The sequence below is a fragment of the Crinia signifera genome, chromosome 2 (assembly GCF_055691185.1).
Source record: "Crinia signifera chromosome 2, ASM5569118v1, whole genome shotgun sequence".
NCBI lineage: Eukaryota > Metazoa > Chordata > Amphibia > Anura > Myobatrachidae > Crinia > Crinia signifera.
This window is the reverse complement of record NC_139218.1, coordinates 149398550-149419341: the sequence shown is the minus strand read 5'-3', so window position 1 is coordinate 149419341 and position 20792 is coordinate 149398550. Positions and strand designations below refer to the sequence as shown.

At 44.6% G+C, this 20792-nt stretch overlaps 1 protein-coding gene across 2 annotated transcripts in view; it reads left to right on the top strand.

Moving 5' to 3' along the window:
- BAK1 (BCL2 antagonist/killer 1) overlaps positions 1 to 20792 on the top strand; it is an 85135-nt gene that overhangs the window by 9580 nt on the left and 54763 nt on the right. The window contains exon 1 of one of the 2 annotated variants that reach the window (XM_083173099.1): positions 3034 to 3163. The exons of the other annotated variant lie outside the window; for it this stretch is intronic. The gene's annotated coding sequence lies outside the window, so the exon portion shown is untranslated. Of the gene's footprint in view, positions 1 to 3033; positions 3164 to 20792 lie in introns of those variants that run through there. 2 annotated transcript variants of the gene reach the window in all.

The window sequence follows — 20792 nt, the reverse complement described above, 5'->3', positions numbered from 1 at the left end:
GCGTAACTATAATTTGGGCGCCCCCCTGCCAATAATAAAGCACGCCCCCCCTCCACCACCCCGGCCGCCCAGACCCCCCCCCCCCATCCCCCGCATATTTACCTGTATTCGCTGCGCTGGTCCCGGCTCCCCTCCTGGCTTCATTCTGATGCTAAACACAGACTATCACAAAATGACCGCCCCCATACAGCAGACAGTTTCATAGAACAGTTTGCTATATGGGGGCGGACATTTTATGATAGCCCGTCGAAATAGCATCAGAATGAAGCCAGGGTAGCCAGGACCGCCGCAGCGAACATAGGTAAAGCTGCGGGGGATGGGGCATTATAATAGCACCGCAGCCCCCCGGCGCCCGCACTTACCCAGCGCCTCCCCGCGACCGCGGGGGCTGCGGTGCTGTAGTTACGCCACTGGTCCCGAACCAACAGGACCAGAAGTTGGGAGGTATGCATTTAATGCTGTACACTGAAAACATACTTATACTGTATGCTTAATGATGAATTCAAACAAGGCCAAATTGCATTTGGAATTTATTGAATATGCATCACATTAATCATGTACACTGTGCTGAGTAAGAAGAAATGAAATAACAGCACATGTATAGTAGCGAACAAGAAACAACATATTGCAGACAGCAATGTTAGTATCAATACGTTCAAAACTTCAGAATAATATTTTGTTACTAATGTTTAGTGGTGTAGCTATGGAGAGTAGCTGCTTCAAGGGCCCACTGCTCACACTGCACCCAGTTATGGACTGCCTCCATTGCCCACAGCTCTGCTTCACCCCAGCTAAGAACGTTGCTGAAATAGCATAAACATTTTGTTCCTCCGAGGCTGCAACCGCACAAAAGATGCAGCGCGGGTGGTGTGTGCATGTGTGTGCTACCTCAATGGCTCTGAGTGCCGCGATTTACAAGTATCTGGGAAGTGTCCACCCCATCAGAGTTCTCAGCAGGGTGCTAGAGTCAAGTATTGCTCGCTCCCCTCCCTCTCTCTCTCTCTCTCTCTCCTTCTCTACCTGGAGTGTGTCTAGGGGGCTCTGTTTGTCATTATGTATAGGGGGGCTCTACCTAGTCTAATGTATATAAGGATTACTTGGAATAATGTGTAAGGGGGGCTCTACCTGGTGTAATGTGTGTAATGGTTGGATTGTACTTTTTTCTCTCCACTGTATCTATATTTAAGGCTTAATACATAAACCCCAAAGTACCAACCTTGTCATTTTGCAAACAGAGGGCCTGAATCAGCAGCACATACCAATTGAAATGTCCATGCAGTCTCCATTATCAGCAATCTGCACAGGTGCAGGACCTGTTCTGCGCAATTTGCAGAACAGGTCCTCAGTGACTGGCAGGCAGAGGCGTTCCGGGAGTGGTGCAGAGCCATTTTCTGTGAGGGGCAAAGCCAGGGTCTGCATCTTTGGATGCATATTTCCTGGCCTCGCAAGGCACCCTGTGACCTCCAGCCTGAGGTGTACTCAACTGGTCATCTGTGTGGAACATTGCGACCGTTGGTCCCGATGTTGATCCCAGGATGCAACCGCGGTCACAGACCAGGGATTACAAGTGCAGCAAGTAGGTGGCTGACACATCCTTCTGCATTTGCATTGTCAGTGGATGGATTTGCAAAGCTGCTTGTGTGTTATATTGCAAATCTGTCTACATCTGAATCAGGCCTGAAACTGTGGAGGAAATACTGGTTATGTCAATATATATACTGTATATGCAGATTAAAAAAATGTATATATGGTTCGGCTAGTAAACACAATATTCAACATTCAAAATATAATTTAAAAAAGCTTCCATGCAGAAAACGAAATCAATTAAAACTGACAAACTAGTAATTTCGCTCGAAGCAAAAGCTTCGAAAGCTAGTCTGCTACCGTCTGTGTTTGTGCATGTTTGAGAAAGAGATGTCGTTTCTGCTAGCAGATGGCAGAGTTTCGGAGACTCACTGATACTATATATATATATATATATATATATATAATGCAGTTAAGATCCCGGCGGTCGGGATCCCGGCGTTCAGAATCCCGACGCCGGAATCCCGACCGCCGAAATGCCGACACTTTCTCCCTCCTGGGGTGTCCACGACACCCCTGGAGGGAGAATAAAATAGCGTGCCGAGCGTAGCGAGGGACCGGGCCCGCAAGGGGGGGCGATCCACGTCCCCCCCTTGTCGGCATTTCGGCTGTCGGGATTCCGGCATCGGGATTCTGAACGCCGGGATTCAATACTGAATCCATATATATATATAGAGATGATGTTATGTAGGCAGGCAATTTCACTCTGATTATTCACTCATATAATTATACTGCTTAGGTCCCAGTGATATCAGTCCAATAGATACATTTCCCAATAGGGATAATTACCAGTCCAGAAATGAAATGGCTCCTTACCGTACTTAAAGCAAGATAACTTTGGCTGTGGATCTGTGGCTGGATGCAGGATGGTTAAGGATAAAAAACCTTGGCAAATGCAGTTTACTGATATTGTTTTGTAGTCTTTCCCTATGTTGTGCATGTCTGTAACATTATCATTACCTTTCTTAGCATTCTCTTTATTTTCACAGCTTTGCTTCAGACTTTAATTTGATCAACATTATTTGAATCAGGGGGTCTTTTATCCCTAAAAGGAGTGATGGCTACAGAGGAGGGGCTGCAACACATTTCAAAATTCAAATAGTGGAGCAATACCAACTGCCAGTGAGTCCAGGGTTGGCGATACCCACTCAGCTACTTCTGCAAAGCAGGTAGGCGCCGGACTGAATAGGCGCTCTCTATGCTATGCTCATGTTGCTGCTGTACCCTGCCGCAGTTGTAAACAGCCGACCACCCAGTGCCCCATCCCCTGTACTATGCACCTCGGCTTGCTTCAATCGGTACATAGAAGCTGCAGAGAAACCTCCAGCTAGGCAGTGCTAGCAGCTTCCCCTCCATCCAGGCAGTGCTAGCAGCTTCATCTCCATCCAGGCAGTGCTAGCAGCTCCCCTTCCATCCAGGCAGTGCTAGCAGCTCCCCTTCCATCCAGGCAGTGATAGCAGCTCCACCTCCATCCAGGGTAGGCAGGGAGAAGTTATTAGAACTACCCATGTGGCTTTGACAGCTTGTGTTGCCGACCATGTTACTGCAGCATTTCCCTCCTGATAGGCACAAACTGCAAGTAAGTCAGACACTTGCCTGCACGTTGTACTGTATAAAGTAGCAATGTTTGCCTGCACAGGAGCAAGTCCTATTGGCACTGCTATTCAGCGTTTCAGTCTTAATGGACATAATTTAAGAAGTTAAGTACTTTTATCAGTATTTTCATATTCATTTTTAATTCAGCCATTCCTTATATATTTTTTTGCAATACAGGTCTGTCCCCACCTATGTTTCATAGATATGGTCTTTACTTTATTGTACTTTTTTAAACTTACTGTACACACATATATATATATATATATATATATATATATATATATATATGATAGTATTTTTTTTGTCTTTTTTCTATCTTTTCATCCACCATGTCCCTCTCTCCATGTCTCGCTCTCTCCCCCATATCTCTCTCTCTCTCTCTCTCTCTCTCTCTCTCTCTCTCTCTCTCTCTCTCTCTCTCTCTCTCTCTCTCTCTCTCTCTCTCTCTCTCTCTCTCTCCATATTTCTTTCCATTTCTCTCTATCAGTCTCTCTCTCCATGTCTTTATCTGCCCTATGTCTCGCTCTCTCCTATGTGTCTCTCTCTCTCCAGACATTCCTCTCTCCACCACAACTCTTTGGCGCACATCCATTTATGAGTTAAGGTGGGGAAGGCGCCAAACACCCTAGCACCGGCCCTGAGTGAGTCGGCTTTGAATGGCAGTTGCTGTGCCTGCTCTATTTGAATTTTGAACTGTACTGCAGCCCCCCTCTGGAGCCATTAATTTTGGCCCTTCCTAACAATATTGGTCAAAATATCTTTCAGTGTGTACACTGAAAGACACTGATGACCAATTTTGAAAGACGAAAGGTATCCAAATTGAGCTGCATGCACAGTTGACGAGCAACCTTGATAAACAACTGGCGGGTATGCGCATCGTGATTCGTCATTCGTTGCATACACCTTGAAAGATTTTTTTAACAATATCGTTCAGAAGGACCAAAATGAACGAAATTGATCAAAAAGGCTGTGCAGTGTGTTTGCACCTTTAGGGTATTGTCTTGAATAGGAGTATACTTATGTATACTTATGTATACTTATGTAGAGGTGATCCATACTTTAACTTCTGTTAAAGAATTAGCAGCAATATTGTCAAAAACAACAAATAATTATAATTATTAATAATAATTCTATCTTTGTTATTAAACACAGAGCAATGTAGGGTCATCTTCTAGTCAGATCGTTTAGAAAATGGGCTGAAATTGCGCTGTGTGTATGGGGCATAACTGTCCCCTCCAGAAAATTCTAGTGCCACAAATCAAGCAACTGATTTACAATAATAGGAATTATTTCAATATATTTTCCCTTGGAATACTGGCAATCAGGATAGCCATCACTTTAAAAAGTATGAAAATTTAGATTTTTTCCCCCAGTAATTATTACAGTATGTCTGAATTGCAACGTTTATTTTTCTCTGGACTCAAAATGACATACTGTAGCCAACTAGTATAGTATGTGTACTGTTACTCCGTTTACTTACTAAAGATTATTGTTTGGTTCAAGATTTGTATTCTTGTCGGCATCTTCATTCTAGTACTTATCCCTCACCTTTTTTCTCATCTGACTTCCAAGGCTACAATCACAAACCTTAAATGTAACTTTGAGGCCACTATGGGCCAAATTGAATTAGCTATGCTGATTACCCCAGACTTGTAGCTCCAAGCTCTAATGTCAAGAGTGATTCAATTAAAAACCCATTGCTTGTGTGGTAACTCCACAGCTAATGTGCTAACACATACAGAACTACTGTATGCAAATGTTTTTGGTAGGTGTGGAAAAAATGCAACAATGGAAGAATGCTTTAAAAACTAGTATAAAAAAGTGTTAATATATATTTTTTTCATAGAGCAGAAATCTAAATCAAATCATTATTTGTTGCCTTCATAACATCATCGGTTCTATTAAGTACACTTGCACCCAGCTTTTGAAGGATCTTGGCAGAGAGGTTGCACCAAATATTTTGGAGAACTAACTAATCCTTCTGAGGATGTAGCATTGCTAAAATCCTTCTGACCAGGCTCTGTGGGCCAGATCATCTTTTCCAGGACTCCATGTTATTTTTTAAAGTGACTTTTCTTAATAACATTAGGTGTATGTTTGGGGCCGTTGTCCAGCTGCAGAATAAATTTTAAGCCAATCAGATGCTTCCATGATGGTATTGCATGATGGGTAAGTACAGTACCTGTCTGTATTTCTCAGCATTAATCCTGACCAAAACCACAACTTCATTTGCTGAAATGCAGCCAACCTTGCAAGAAACCTCCACCGCACTTTACTGTTGCCTGCAGACACTGTCGCATTCCAGCCCATTGGCGACTGTCTCTGCTACAGCCAAATACTTCAATTTTTGACTCCTCAGTCCTTGTACTCTACTGCTTTTAGCACCGGGATACGGTGGTCTACAGTATGTTGGCCGACAAGCATTATGTCGACACCATTAGGTGATAGGTCGACATGGGTTTAGGTTGACAGGTCATTAGGTCGACACAAGCATTAGCTCGACAGTGTCTAGGTCGACAGTCAAAAGGTCAACATGGGCTTTTTCACAGTTTTTTTAAGCCTACATGTGCTGACAGGCGGTATTTCATGCCCTACCAACCACTAGGGTGTGGTAGGAGAATGAAATAGTGTGCCAAATGCAGCAAGGCACCATGCCCGAAGCATCGCAAGCGAAGCGAGCGATGCGAGGGGATGCGGTGCACTTCAAACTGTGTCCATGTTCACTGTTTTGACATTCATGTAAAAAACGGAAAAACCCCATGTCGACCTTTTGACTGTCGACCCGGACACTGTCGACCTAATGTCCTGTCGACCTAATGTCCTGTCAACCTAAACCCATGTCGACCTAGACCCATGTCAACCTAATGGTGTCAACCTAATGATTGTCGACCAACATACTGTAGACCAAAAATTCAAGTTACGCCACTGCTGCTACTTCTGGATGTTCCAGCACTTAATATGTCTTAAGATCCATACACACTGGGCGATTTTGCCCAGCATGTATGCTGACCAATGATGGGGAAAATTGATGGGATGGAAAATGCTCAGTCCATACACACTGAGCATTTTTTACCCAATTTGCCGATTTCCTGCGGGTGGAGGACTTTCCATAGCAGGACATGGTTAACGTGAACAGGGTTGGACAATGGCTAGGTCGTCCCAAAAAAAAACTGAGCAGACATGTGGCGGTATTTCATGCTCTACTATCCACTAGGGCGTGGAGGGAGAATAGTGTGCCCAATGCATGGCCAGTGCAATGAGCCATGCGAGGGGACGCTGCACACTTTGACGGTGTCCATGTTGACCATTGTTTGTAGGAAAAGACTGCACATGTGTACTATAGATATATGGGTGGTAAAAATTGTGACATGTTGTCAAAGTAATAACCGGTAGTTCGTAGAAATATGCTACACATATGTGCAACAAAATTATGAACTATGACTGAAAAATTTGAACAATACTGTCATAATAAACATAAATGTATTCTATTGTAATTATGACACATATAATTTATTATCACATATATAATAACACATACCTAAAAATGTATGTATATATAATAATAATAATAATAATAAAAAAAAATCAACAGAAGGACATACTAGAATTTAAAAGTACGTTTGGGTGGAATATCAATCTCTGTTTCCACCAGTAGGATGGTATAATCTGATACATACAAATCTCTGATTCACCGGTAAGTCTTGGTCCCAAATGAACACTGGAAAGGTATTCGTGCTCCGTCTTTATCGCAGTCGCGGTTCCTCAGCCTTAATTGTTAATATGCGGCGGCGACCTCTAGCACCACTACTGGGTTTCTGTGTCAGAAGATGACACACGTGTGTCACTGAGCAGGCAGGCCCGTGTCTTGGTGAGCACCACTGTCGGAATCGTTTGCGGCGGGGGCTTGCAGCATCCCTTTAGGGAGAGATGCACTAAACAAAAAATGTGGTAGTTTTCAGGGTTTTTAACCGCATTTTCATATGCAGTAAAGCCCCACCGCCGGGGCTTTTGCTGTGGGGGCTACTTCTAGCTGGTTTAACCTCATAAAAGCCTATGGGCTTCCCTTCACATCCCCCGTTGCCCTGCGCGCCCCCCGCCAATCTGCGCCCCCCTCACCTCTGTCTGGGAAGCCTCCTGCTGTGCTGCTTAGACCAGTGACCAGTGGAGCTGCCAGGCAGGAGAAGGGAGGAGAGCCGCCGGGGACCGCTCACACATTGCCGGGCACATCGTAAAGGAGCTCTTAATGCAAGAGTTATCCTTTGCAATAATTATCGCATATAGCCGGTGATGTGTGGCGGAAATGGGCCGCGGATGTTACTGCATCCCGCCTTTAGTGAGATCTGTGCGGTGTGGTCCACTTGTATATCGTGTGGGCGGACCAAGGCTCTGTCTGAGTGGACAAGATGTCTGGCTCAGGCAGGATATGAGCGCCGCTACCACATGTTTAGGGGGAAGGAGGGCCAGGTGAACCGTTAGGATAGCAGCAGGGTAGAGGTCCGGTAATGGAGCACCTGTTCAAGTTCCTAAATACGTTTTGTCACGAACACTGGCGTGATTTTTTTCAATAGGTGAATGTGAATAATCATTTATTTTTTTACAAGGACATATATACACCACCAACATGGATTTATATTACACCCAAGTGGACTTTTAAATTCTAGTATGTCCTCCTATTGATTTTTTTACATTTTTTATTATATATATATTTGGTACTTATGTAGTAACTGGGCTGCCGATTTCTAAATCGGGTCGGATCGGGAGATCGCATCGCATCGCATGCGACCATGCGATTCGATGCGATGCGATGCGATGACCCGATTTTTCCATAGGAATCAATGTTAAAATGGACTGAGTCCATTTTAACATGGAATTCAATGGGAAAAATGGGTCCTTTTCATACCCCTACTATCCAAGTGGGCATGGAGTTGGATATAAACCTGTGGCGAGCGTAGCGAGCCACCGAGCCCGAAGCGTGGCGAGCGAAGCGAGCCCCGCGAGGGGACGAATACCGTCCCCTCGCGGGGCTCGCTTCGCTCGCCACGCTTCGGGCTCGGTGGCTCGCTACGCTCGCCACAGGTTTATATCCAACTCCATGTCCACTTGGATAGTAGGGGTATGAAAAGGACCCATTTTTCCATAGGAATCATTTTAACATTGATTCCTATGGAAAAATCGGGTCATCGCATCCGATATCGGATGCGATGCGATGCGATGCGATATCGCATCGCATCGCATCTGATTGTATGCCTTAACTTAAGGCATACAATCAAAAAATCGGCAGCCCAGTTACTACATAAGTACCATATATTTTTAAGGTATGTGTTATTATATATGTGATATTAAATTATACGTGTCATAATTACACTAGAATAAATGTATCTTTATTACGACAGTATTTGTATAATTTTTCTTTTCCTACAATTTCCTATTCTATCTAGGGGAATTCATACAGAGATTCCCACAGACTGCTGCAGTGTTCTCTAGTATTGTGGGTCATTTTATATAATTTAATAGATATAATATACAAAACAAAATTCCAAAACCATCATACAGTATGTGTCTGAGCTCTTTTCTTTTTCTTCCATGTCGACCTTGTTGACATTTGGGACAAAACGTGAAAAACTCATGTCAACCTTTTGACTGTCGACCTAGAAATTGTCATCCTAAAGCTTGTGTCGACCTTCCAACCCAGTCGACCTTAGCCAAGTCGACCCATTTCATGGGTCAACCTAAGCCATGTTGACCTTCTGTGGTCGTCCCAATGATTGCCAACACATTAATAATATGTGTTGACCCAATGACCCATACCCTGTTGTGCAGTATTCCCCATATACTGTAGAATGTATAGTGCTCTTTGTAAATCTCATAATCAATATAAATGATGATGGCTTTTTAATCTGCAGATCTGAAATTACTACAATATATTTAGCTGCAGTATTCCAGCTCACCTTTTTGCAGATATTGTAGCACTAGGTCAGATAGATGATAATGGCTAAACTAACAAAGCTGTAAAGTTGCGTCTTTGTTAAATCCATGCTACTGTATGCATGCATTGGCTAGTAAGATCAGACAATGGGTCTGATTCATATATGTACAGGACTCTACAACTTTGTGTCCACAGGAGCTTGCTTATGCATACAGACATCTTCTGTAATCTGCTAGCAGCACTGGACCACCATAATAACCATCGGAAGAGATGATTGGAAACCTCTGGCATCTGTGCAAGCTGAAGCTTTACCCAGACTGACCATCTCAACTCCTCCAAAACACTATCTAACAAGACATACCTAGGGCTTGACAGTCAGCTCTCTCATCCAATCAGCAACCGCTCATTGATTTCAATGGGTCTTTTGAAATCTTCAGCCTACAGGCCGCTGTCTCTTACTCACAGCTGCTCTGCTCCTTCAGCACCGGCCTCTCTGTCCTGCAGCAGCTGGGGAGCCTCAGAGGATGCAGAATGGGGGAAATGCTCTGCAGACAAGGAACCTTATTCTAATTGATTCGGTCCTCCGTGGGTGTCTCTGAACTGCGAGCGCTGGAAAGATCATTGGATAGCTGACCATCCAATGATTTCTCTGCGCCTGCGAATGGATGATTATGTAAATCATCCATTTGCAGGAGTTTGGGGAGTAGCATGTGCAGGGGGGAGGGGTGGTTGTGGCCGGCACTGCAGGTCAATCAGAATAAGGTCCAAGGTGTGTGCCAGCGGATGCGCCACAGTGTGCTGTGGGCAAGGCATCGCTAGCACACATCTAGTTACATCCCTGGGTTTATGTACAAACCTAAATTGGGCCCATTGTTTAATGTTAACAATTCTATTCTTACATTTTTAGATACATTTGGAATGCGCTAATTTAGTCCTCATTTAATCCATTCACCTCAGGTGTCGGCATTGGCAAAAGGAAACTCATGTCGATGTTTTGAATATGTTCTATCTCAGTATATTTTGAGAGATAAACATATGTCTGATCAGCATGTAAGCGAACAGGTTTATCTGCTTTAGAACAGCAGCAGTAATTAGTAGTCACAAGCCTGTCAGTACATGTGTGTGTGCGCAGAACACTGTGGGCATTTCTCATACAGTGGAACGATCACACGCTGTACATTGTTTTGCGTTGTGGCTGCAGAAAACTATGATGGATTACTAGCAGAAATGTGTTATAGTGGAAATATTGATTTCTGTAAACACTGGATCTGTGCTAATGGAAACATAGTAATTAAGTATGTCAAATGTATAGTTGCGTCAATAAGCTCCCTAACCACTGATGTCTATGTTTACATGCTTATACTAACAATAAAGCCACTAATAAAAGCACATCAATAGCGTGGAAACCATGGGACCAAATGACCTTAATGTACTGTAGAAAATACAGCACAGCTCCATTATTCTATGCTCTAACGCAAAGCCCCTATCTGGAGGCCAGCCTGCCATAGAGAAGGGTATGCAATATCGTTAGGTCGCAACATTTATGTTGACAGTTATTAGATCGATCACTAATGGTCGAAAGGCACTATGTCAACACATAAAGGTCGACAGGGTCAAAAGGTCGACACATGCAAAAGGTCAACATGAGTGGTTTAGTTTTTTTATGTCTATGCGTACCGTGTCCCCTGGCATGTCGGCGCACTATTATATTTCACGTCCACTGGGATGGTAAAGTATGAACAAGTCCTTTTTTGAACAAAATAGTGACAAACTTATGGTGACTCTTTTCATGTCAACCTTTTGACCATGTCAACATAATGGCCGTCGACCCTTTTCATATGTTGACCTACAGCCCGTAGAGAGGTTTGGAGCAGAGTAAGGTCTCAGATGGTTCTTCTCATGGGAAAACATTTTCCTGATGTATCAATTTTCTCTCCCAGGCAAGAATATAAATGATAGATTTTTTTATTACGCAAAAGGCCAAATAATTCTGATGCCATTAAGATGGAATAGATCATTATATATAAAAGTTAATTGATTTACAAATGATGTGTGCCCATGTTCAGGGTGCAGATCCTCCTTTGAGAGCTGCAGCATTAACCATTACTCAGTTTATACTGGGAATCTGTTGGAGACGCTGTGTTATGCTGGATCAGCGCCAATGCATTGTGCTGATATTGTAGCTGGCTCCTGAATGGATTGGATCAATCTGGAGCCAACTATAATTATAGCCCAGTGTATCAGATCTTTCCATTCTACCTACTGCTATTAATACTGTATTGCAATAAGTATCCAGCAACAATGCATACAATCAGTAATGGGCACAGTTAATTCTAGTAACCAGTATATGAGTGCAGAGCCTCTTCTGAGGACAAGAAAAAGAATGAGACACACTACCACATGAAAAAGTTAGTAGCATAAATTTATTAATACATTGCATAAATCATAAAACAATTTAATAGAGAATTCTCATTAATAAAGGGGGGGGGGTATGCAATTGCTGATCACTGTTATTGGGTGACCGATCATAGATAGTATAAATGCTCCATTGAATAAGAGTTGCAACAGTTCATAGCATTGTGATTTCTTATAGTTACCCGATTGAGAGGCAGCAAAATAATTTGATTCCTTGCAAATCTGTATATATAGGAATTGTCCGGAAATTGTCCAGTGGGATCCTAATTTGCTCAGAGGCAGGATAGACGGGCAGTCTGTATGGTGTGTGAATACCTTGTTTTGGCTGCAATGATCTGAGACTTGTGGGATCCTGGAGGTAAACTGGTCCGGTATAAGCTGCAGTCAATTTGGGGTACAATAAATGCTGTATGTGGTTGCAAACGCGTTTCAACGTGTTCACGAAGAAGAAGACGACGCGTGAACACGTTGAAACAAGTTGAGCTATAAAAGCCACATTTGCAACCTCATACAGCATTGATTGTACCCCAAATTGACTGCAGCTTATACCGGACCAGTCTCAGATCATTGCTTCCAAAACAAGGTATTCACATACCATACAGATTGCCTGTCTATCCTGCCTCTGAGCAAATTAGGATCCCACTGGTTAATTGACTTTGAGCAGAATTATTCCTAGTATGTTACTGTACAGTAGTATGCAATATCAAGGTAAAGTTTCACAGGGACGAAAACCTATGCAAATAAGACATACTCCCAAGCACTGCGTAACATGTAAAGGCACACAATATATATTAGTTAATAAAGAATGGGGGAAATTTACTAAGATGTGCATTCTACTTCACATGTTGCTATGGGCAACCAATCAGAATCTACTTCTTATTTATTTAGCACCCTCTAGAAGATAGAAGACAGGATTTGATTGGTTGCCCATAGCAACATCACATGTGAAGTAGAATACACATCTTAGTAAATTTCCCCCATTCTTTATTAACTAATATATATTGTGTGCCTTTACATGTTATGCAGTGCTTGGGAGTATGTCTTATTTGCATAGGTTTTCGTCCCTGTGAAACTTTGCAGTGGTGCTGTGGGGGGAGGGGGGGTACATATTACCCGGGCCCATGTCTGATGGAGGCACCTGGGGCCTGCTACCCTTAGCTGCAGAGAGACAGGCAGTGGGAGAGAGAGGACAGAGCGCTCGCCACACTATATAAAATCAACTCCACACCGACGTGGATGGTGGTTGTATGAAAAGACCGTGAGGATGCGTAACGAGTCCCCTTGCGGGGCTCACTGCGCTCGCCACGCTTCAGGCTGCCGTGGATAGTGGGGGTATTTCAGGAACACATTCACACCTGCCATATCATATATCTGAGCAATAGCTACTCAGAGATCAGAGGCAGGCACGTCTCATTGCTGGAGCATCTAAGACGCTCCTACATAACACACAGAAAGAGCGCCTCTCCGCCGGCGCCCGCATGATCCCCTCTCCACAGAAGAGAGGATATCATGCGGACGCCAGCGCTGTGTGAGAGGCGCTCACTAGGCTTGACAGGAGCTTAGGAATAGCAGCGCTGGGCTGTCGTGGAGTCAGCATAGGATGCCGATAACGTAGATTACAGATGTAAGGCAGGTGGCGAGCTGCCAGGATTCAAACAGGTGCTACGCTGATAACGTAGCTTAGACAAGTAAGGCAGTTTGGCAAGCTGCCAGGATTCAAAGCTAGAGCGGGCGCGCGCTGGCGCTGTGAAACTACACAAATACCGAAGTTCCAAATGCAATTGTAAGCACACAAGGGTTGATGTATCATGCAGTGAAAAGAATGGAGAAGTACACATGTGGAGAGGTTTCCCCATCAACCAATCATATTTGATGTAGCTTTTATCAAATACATTTTACAATATAGAAGCTAGTAGTGGTAGTGGACTAGATGGAAACTTCTCCACTCTTTTTCCCATTCCCGATAAAGGGCTGGAGCTTGTGTGGAGGGGCTTGGTCTTACACATGACCGAGCACCTTTCCGTCACTTTGAGGGTGTGTCCAGCGCTCCCTTGGCAGCTGCGCGACTCCTTGCGGTGATCACTGCATTCCTCAACCTGCCCCCCTTTGCCCCTGTAATCGGGACAGCTGGGAGGTATATTAATCTAAGGGGCAAGTCAATAAGCAGCAATTTCCACAATTTACTACTCTCATGTCCTATATACGGTAGCCCCATACACAGGGCGGTATACTAAAATATACAATTTCGAGGCTGATTTAGGGATGCAATTCAAATTATAAAGGGGTGAGATTTAGATGACTATGGTCACAGTTGACAGAGTTTCAATGCTGTCACTATGGCACATCATCTGCATTACCTGAAATTTGCCCCTAGGGATTTGGACATGGGTCATTGACGTCAGAAAGGGGGTGGGGCAGAGTGGGAAGGAGGCAGCGATTGGAGCTGATGCTGTCTCCATGCGCTGCTTCTTCCATAGTGTGAATGGGACCCGGGTCGCTCGACCCGGCTTACCCATTCACATGGCACAGCAATCTGGGTCTGGGTTGTACCCTTCTTTTAACCTGGGTCTGAATGCTGGGTTGTTGGACTCGGGAAATTGAAAATGCCCTTTCACTTCGCACAGAGACCAGACCAACCCGGCAAAAATCAAAAGGTCCCCTTGGGTTATTTTTGCACTGTGAAAGGGGGTATTATATACTTGATACAATGCATCATAATTCTTATATAAAACAGTGAAAGACAGAATATGTCAAGAAAGAAAGAAAGAAAGAGGAGGGGAGTCAATGAATAATGGAAAGAAAGGAAGGGGGGGGGGGGGGTGTTTGTTCAGGCATCCACTGGTTAATATCCAGACACAATATAACCTGGGCTATTATTTTGCATACTGGTTTCATAGAGATGGAAGAAATATCATATCATGCCATCATAGTCTTATATTGATTGGATTCCTTGTATTTTAACCAGTATAACCAGGTGGAGATAAACATTGAGGTAAGATCAGAAGCAGCCATGCAAATTTCCTCCATTGACATATACAAACTATCTTTCACAGAAGGAGGATATTGAAAATGCCAATCAATTGGTATGACCGCCGTGGCTATTCTTATGTCTTAAAAGTGATTTTTTATTTTGAAATGGGATTCACAGGAACCTCTTCACCTACAATTTCACCCTCAATTTGGATAATTAGGGTCTTTAAGACGGGCAAAGATGGGCAAGCCCACTAAATATGAGCAGGCATCCCCGGACCTTTGGAACAACGCCAGCAAACATTAGGAAGACCAGGGAACATTTGATTTAAAACACTTGGACATTGATACCATCTGGTAGAAACCTTATATTCTAAACCGTCTCAACAACAGAAATACTTTGTGAGGGGGCATTTAGAAGTTGGAAGGCTTCTAGCCACTGTTTATCAGTGAGTGAAAAGTCAAGATCTGTGTGCCACTCCTTCTTATATTATAGTATAGAAATGGCTTGAAAGATGGGATTCATACTGGTAGAATAAGCATCAAAGGGAGTATAATGCCCACTGAGTAAGGCCTGTTTGATTAGCTTTTGGGCATAAGCGACTGTAATATCAGTATTCAGATTTAGGGTGATTCAGCTCTTCCTGAAGATCTCAGAAAGGTGTGGAATACCCCATTATTATTTAGTTAGTGTGCCCTGAGAGTCTCTTTTATATTCTCACATAGTCCACATAGGTGGGGTTAAGGGACTGGAGAAATTCCGGGGAATTTCTATATTTCCACCAAAATCGTAGGGGGGATAGTGGGATGACCAATTACTGGTATTGAATATATGACAACCAAGGCAAAACTTGTAGAGGGATATACGGTAGCTAGCAACCTGTTCTACTTGAACCCTTTGTTTAGTTGGGGGTGGCCTTTGGCCATTTCAATAACCTTTTGAGATGGACCGCTTGGTAATAAAACAAAAAAACAAGGAAGCCTCAAACCTCTAGTAAATTTATTGTGAAAAAGGGATGTCGTGGCACAACCTAGGCTCCCTGCCATGCCAGAGGAAGTCAAAACCTAATTTCTGTAAATCCTTTAAAAAGGAAGCTGGAACTGATAACTGTGTAGAGTTTGCAGACAGTACAAGATCCTGGGGAGCATATTCATCTTTGTAATGTTGACCATTCCTATCCAAAGAAATTTCCCTGGTTGCCAGGTCTGTAGATCTGTACCAATTATATGTAGCACTGGGGCTGAAATTTATCAAGGGGCGTGATTTGTTCCACATGGACGTGCTCTTGGGCAGATAGGGGGGGGGGGGGGTTGGTGGCCACTATAGCACTACCTTTTACAAACATAAAAAAAAGTTGAAGTACCTACATTAATATATTGTAACATAACGAGATATTAAATAACCTGAGTTGGATAATGGCAGTAATCTATCAGGGGAACATGTTGGTGATGAAAGCAGTATTACCCGTGGCTCATGGGAGAGTCTTTCATCATATGGCAGGCTTTAGATGAGACATTAATGCTATTTGCTACATATTGTATGTTATCCCCCAGTGAGCGTTTGTCACTCACTAATATAAGTGGAAAACAGTGTTCTAAATGCCATTATAAAAGCTATGCCACATTTCTTAACTTAAAAAATGATAATGTCTTCAGAAGAACAATACAGAAACAGTATATCTAAGTATTTAAATTGAACAATTAACCCTTTTACACCCTTAACATAATCCCACTCTATTTCAAATCTACACATAATTTTCAAGTGGAATACAGTATAAATAAATTAAATACAGGATGAGTTTCAGGAATGTATTTTTTATTGCTACTGGGAGCATGATCTGTAACTGGCACTACTCAGGACATGATCTGTAACTGGCACTACTCAGGACATGATCTGTAACTGGCACTACTCAGGACATGATCTGTAACCTGAACTACTGGGGACATGGGAGGTTATTCTGGTTGGCAAATTCACAAAGGTGAGCGATGTTTGGCAAATGCGCATGCGCATATTCATTTATGCGCATGTGCAGCCGCTTGGGGCACTGTGAGCGGGGGGTGTGGGGCGCCGGTCGAGTCCATGGGAACTCACATCGTTTCACCGGCATTCCCATGAAAACACTGGGCATTCCCATGGTAATTTGCTGATGGTGCGGGGGGGTCTGGCAGCCGCCCACTTCCCGCATAGAGGTGTTTGAGGTCTGCAAGCGCTGTAGAAATCATTCCATGGTTGGCGACCATGGAATGATTTCCTTCACGCACGCAAGCTGCGAATGGATGTTTATGCTAAACATCCATTCGCACACGTGCGGGGGAATTCATTGACGTTTGGTGGACTTCATAGGTGTGCGCAGCCCATTTTCTTAGGGGGTGCACCATTGGAGGGGCGTGCCCATCACGCCTACTGGGCGTGTACATTACCGCCTACTGGGCGTGTCCATCACCACCTACTGGGCATAAATGCAAACTAAATAAAAGGTGACTTATTTATGTACATGGGCTTTTCCACCCACACATACCAGAAACAGGGTCAGTGGGCGCCGCAGGCACACAAAAAATTTAAACTGTAATGCCCATTTCACATAATGCCATTGTCAGCACCGGGGTTTCTCGTGTTCCCGGCTGTGACCGTGGTGGACCAGTGGAGGGCGCAGGCTGGGACGGAGACTGGAGACGTGCGTTGAGGCGGCCTGAAAGCCGGGGTTGACAGTGGACAGCCTGGAAGCTGCGGGAGTTGTCGACGTAGGATGTCGGCAGTCAGATGAGAGGCGAGTGGAGGCACAGGTGGTATCGGCAGCAACAGCAGAGAACACAGGACGGATTCTCAGGTGAGGCTGGGAAGCCTGGAGCCTTGGGAGTCACTGAGACAGGAGTAATTCTGGGAGCAGATATATATATATAAAGTCTCTTGCTCTGACATACACTGGGGACCCGGGCACAGCGAACCAGAGGGTTGGCAGAGACCAGAAGCAGGGGCGCGGAGTCTAACTTGCCAGCGGTGTTCACCAGGGAGTCCCGCAAGGAACTATGGGCTTGGCTGCGTCTGGCAAGCAGGTCGCGGCCCCCTGCCCTGGTCCTCTGGACGCTGGCTGGGAGTGATAGCAGACAGCCTGGGAGCTGCGAGGCGGCCTGGGAGCCGGGGTTGTAGTTGGCAGCCTGGGAGCTGTGAGGCGGCCTGGGAGCCGGGGGTGTAGTTGGCAGCCTGGGAGCTGCGGGATGGCCTTGGAGCCGGTGATGACAGTTGGCAGCCTGGGAGCTGCAGGATGGCCTGGAAGCCGGAGATGACGACCTGGGAGTCGTTGGTCTATGATGGCGATAACCAGGAGAGAATGTCGGAGTCTCTGGAGACACTTTGGGAAACAGTTGACACAGGATGTCAACAACAGGTGTATGTGTGACAATACTTGAGTGCGGCAACTGGTGGACGTCGGAGATGACACAGATGATGTTAGTCACCAGGGGACGACAGAAGCACAGAGTCTCTGGAGGCACGTTGGAAAACAGTTGACACAATGTCGACAACAGGTGTATGTGTGACAATACTTGAGTGCAGCAACTGGTGGACGTCGGAGATGACACAGATGTTGTTAATCACCAGGAGACGACAGAAGCACAGAGTCTCTGGAGGCACTTTGAAAACAGTGGACACAATGTCGACAATAAGCGATAATGTCACAATACTTGGATACAGCAACTGATGGACGTCAGGAATGACACGGATGTTGTTAGTCAGGGATAGACGGCAGAAGCTGAGTGTCGACTGTGAGGTAGACAGTGCCTGTCGACAGATCAGGACTGTGATGGTAAAAGTCACTGATAGGTTTGAAGGTAGTTTGGCCTGGGAGCCAAGAGGTCTAGCCTGGAAGCTAGTGGGGATTTGCTAGCCAGGGTCAGCGGTATTCTCTGCAGGGGATAACTTGCTAACTCAACCGCAGTGATGTAATTAGCAGGAGTCTCTGGAGATGAACGGAACCAGGTAGTAGCAGCAGGACACTAAGAGAAGGTATCGCTGGAGACTGGATAGCCAGGGGCCTTGGAATTCTCTGTCTCTGGGGTAACCACACAGGAAGCAGAAAGAACATTTGTTCAAGGCAAGGAGGACTCTGGGAAGCTGGCTTATATTCCTCCAGGTGATTGCTTGATGGTCTGCAGCTTGCAGCAGCAGGCAGAACCAGGAAGTATACCTTGAGTTACCTGGGATCATGTGACTGGTGCTGAACTCAGGGAGCTTCACAGGAATTCTAATCACTGAGACTGCAGAACAGCTGCAACAGCAGCAGCTAGGAACCAGACAGGCATGGAACATCAGAAATAAATGTGAAACAAGTCAGGTTCATGACAGTACCCCCCCCTTTAGGGGTGGACTCCGAACACCCCAATGAACTTGGTAGGAGTGCTAAAGAAGTCCAAAACTGAGCTTTTTCACAGATCTTCCCAGTTTTCATCTTCGGAACAGGTGGACCATCCATCATCGAAAAAACCTGAATTTATTGGGATATCTTCCTGGAGAAAAACATTGTTGTGAAGGATAGAACCTCCTTGGAAAGGAGTTTCATCGTAACCCGGGTCATAATCGGAATCTGAGTCCAATTCTATTGGACGTATATGATCCTCTCTCTTGGAAGCATCAGTTAGAGAGTCCTGTAAATAATGTGGAGTAGAAGAACCAATACAGATTGTAGACTCTGAATGATCAGTATTCTTCTTTTTAGGGGCAGAAGTGATGTTAGCTGGTACATCCATGGGACTAGAATTCCTAAAAGGACCTGCAGAAGAACGGAGTGAAATTACACCCAACCTTAAATCAGGGGAATGGGGTATGGAAATATCTTTATTTCTGGAGATATGACGACTGTTAATATATGGATCCTGGAGGACCTGGTCGGGTTCAAGCTTGGATGCCCCAGCAGATTGAGACTGCTGATATACAGTGGAGGAATTCCAATTTTTTAATTGAGAAATGCTTTGATTCAATATAGCTTGATCTTGTTCGGAAAGTGATGGTGCAGTAGTGGATAAGCTCTTAGTGACCTTGGTGGAACTTTTCAAAGATCCCAAAGGAGCTGGTTTAGGAGGGAATTCTTTCTGAACTGCTTTTAGAAATGCCGAGAGGTTACTAAGTATAGGATCCTTAGATTCGATGAGGGGGTTAACCCATTCCAAGGCTTTACCTTTGAAGGAGAGCAGTAAAAGTCTAACTGCGTTAACAGGAGTTATGACTACTGATGGATCAGAATCCATCTGTGCGAGGATTTTTTGAACAATACAGCGAAATTGGGCAAAATCATCTTCAAAGTATAATGAGGAACTACTTACAGTAGCATCTTTAGGTGAGGTCCTTGGAACGATGGAAGAAGTCTCTGGGATTGTGGAAACAACTTCATCCGTTGGAAGCAGGCTGTCTATTGAAGAATTTGAACCTAAACCCCTTTTTGGGTTTACAATGGGAAGTTCATTACTAAGAGGATCGGACTGAAGTTCGACACTGGGACTGACGGAATCCGGCCTGGAACCGGAACGGACTGAATCCGGGCATTCAGATGGTCCATCTTGGACCTGGACTACACAGGATGTAGACATCATGGCACTGGAAGAAGGATGACCTGGAGTATATGGCTTGGGTGCCATTTCTGGAACTGGAGAAACAGATAGCTCTGCTGGGGTCAGAGCATCAGATGCCTCACTGGAGGCTGATATTTTCAATACACTTCTTTGGACTGTAGCTTCAGATGTCCCAACACGAGCTACGGGATCAGGTACCTCCTCCGAGGCTACAGCTACAGATGTTTTACTTGGGACAAAGGAATCCGAGACCCTTTTAGGGAGGCGAGACTTATACATCCTCTTCTGGTTCTCAGACTTGGAACTAGGAAAATGCGTGACTGAGGCAGAAAACGTGGAAGCAGATGTTTCAGAATACTTATGCATAGGAGGCCTGCGGCATTGAGGCTTGTCACCCTTCCTGGGCATACAAAGGTTACAGTCTCTAATAAGGTGACTAGCGCTACCACAGTAGAAGCATAGATGGAGCTGTCTGCGACGCTGACGTTCAGCTTCCGAGCATTTGGGATGTGAGTATCTCTTGACTTTGTCTTCACACTGCATGGAAGAGATTGGATTATTTCTCAGTGAGTTAATAACAGGGGATAGTTTCATTGCAGTGGATCGAGCAGAACTTCTTGCAGTAACTTGTGTACTCTGAAGAATCTCTGGTATTAGCATAATAATAGTGGACAGAAGACTTTGTAGCTGTTCCAACAATCCATGAAGAGCACTCAGAGGCTCAGAATCCTTTTGACAA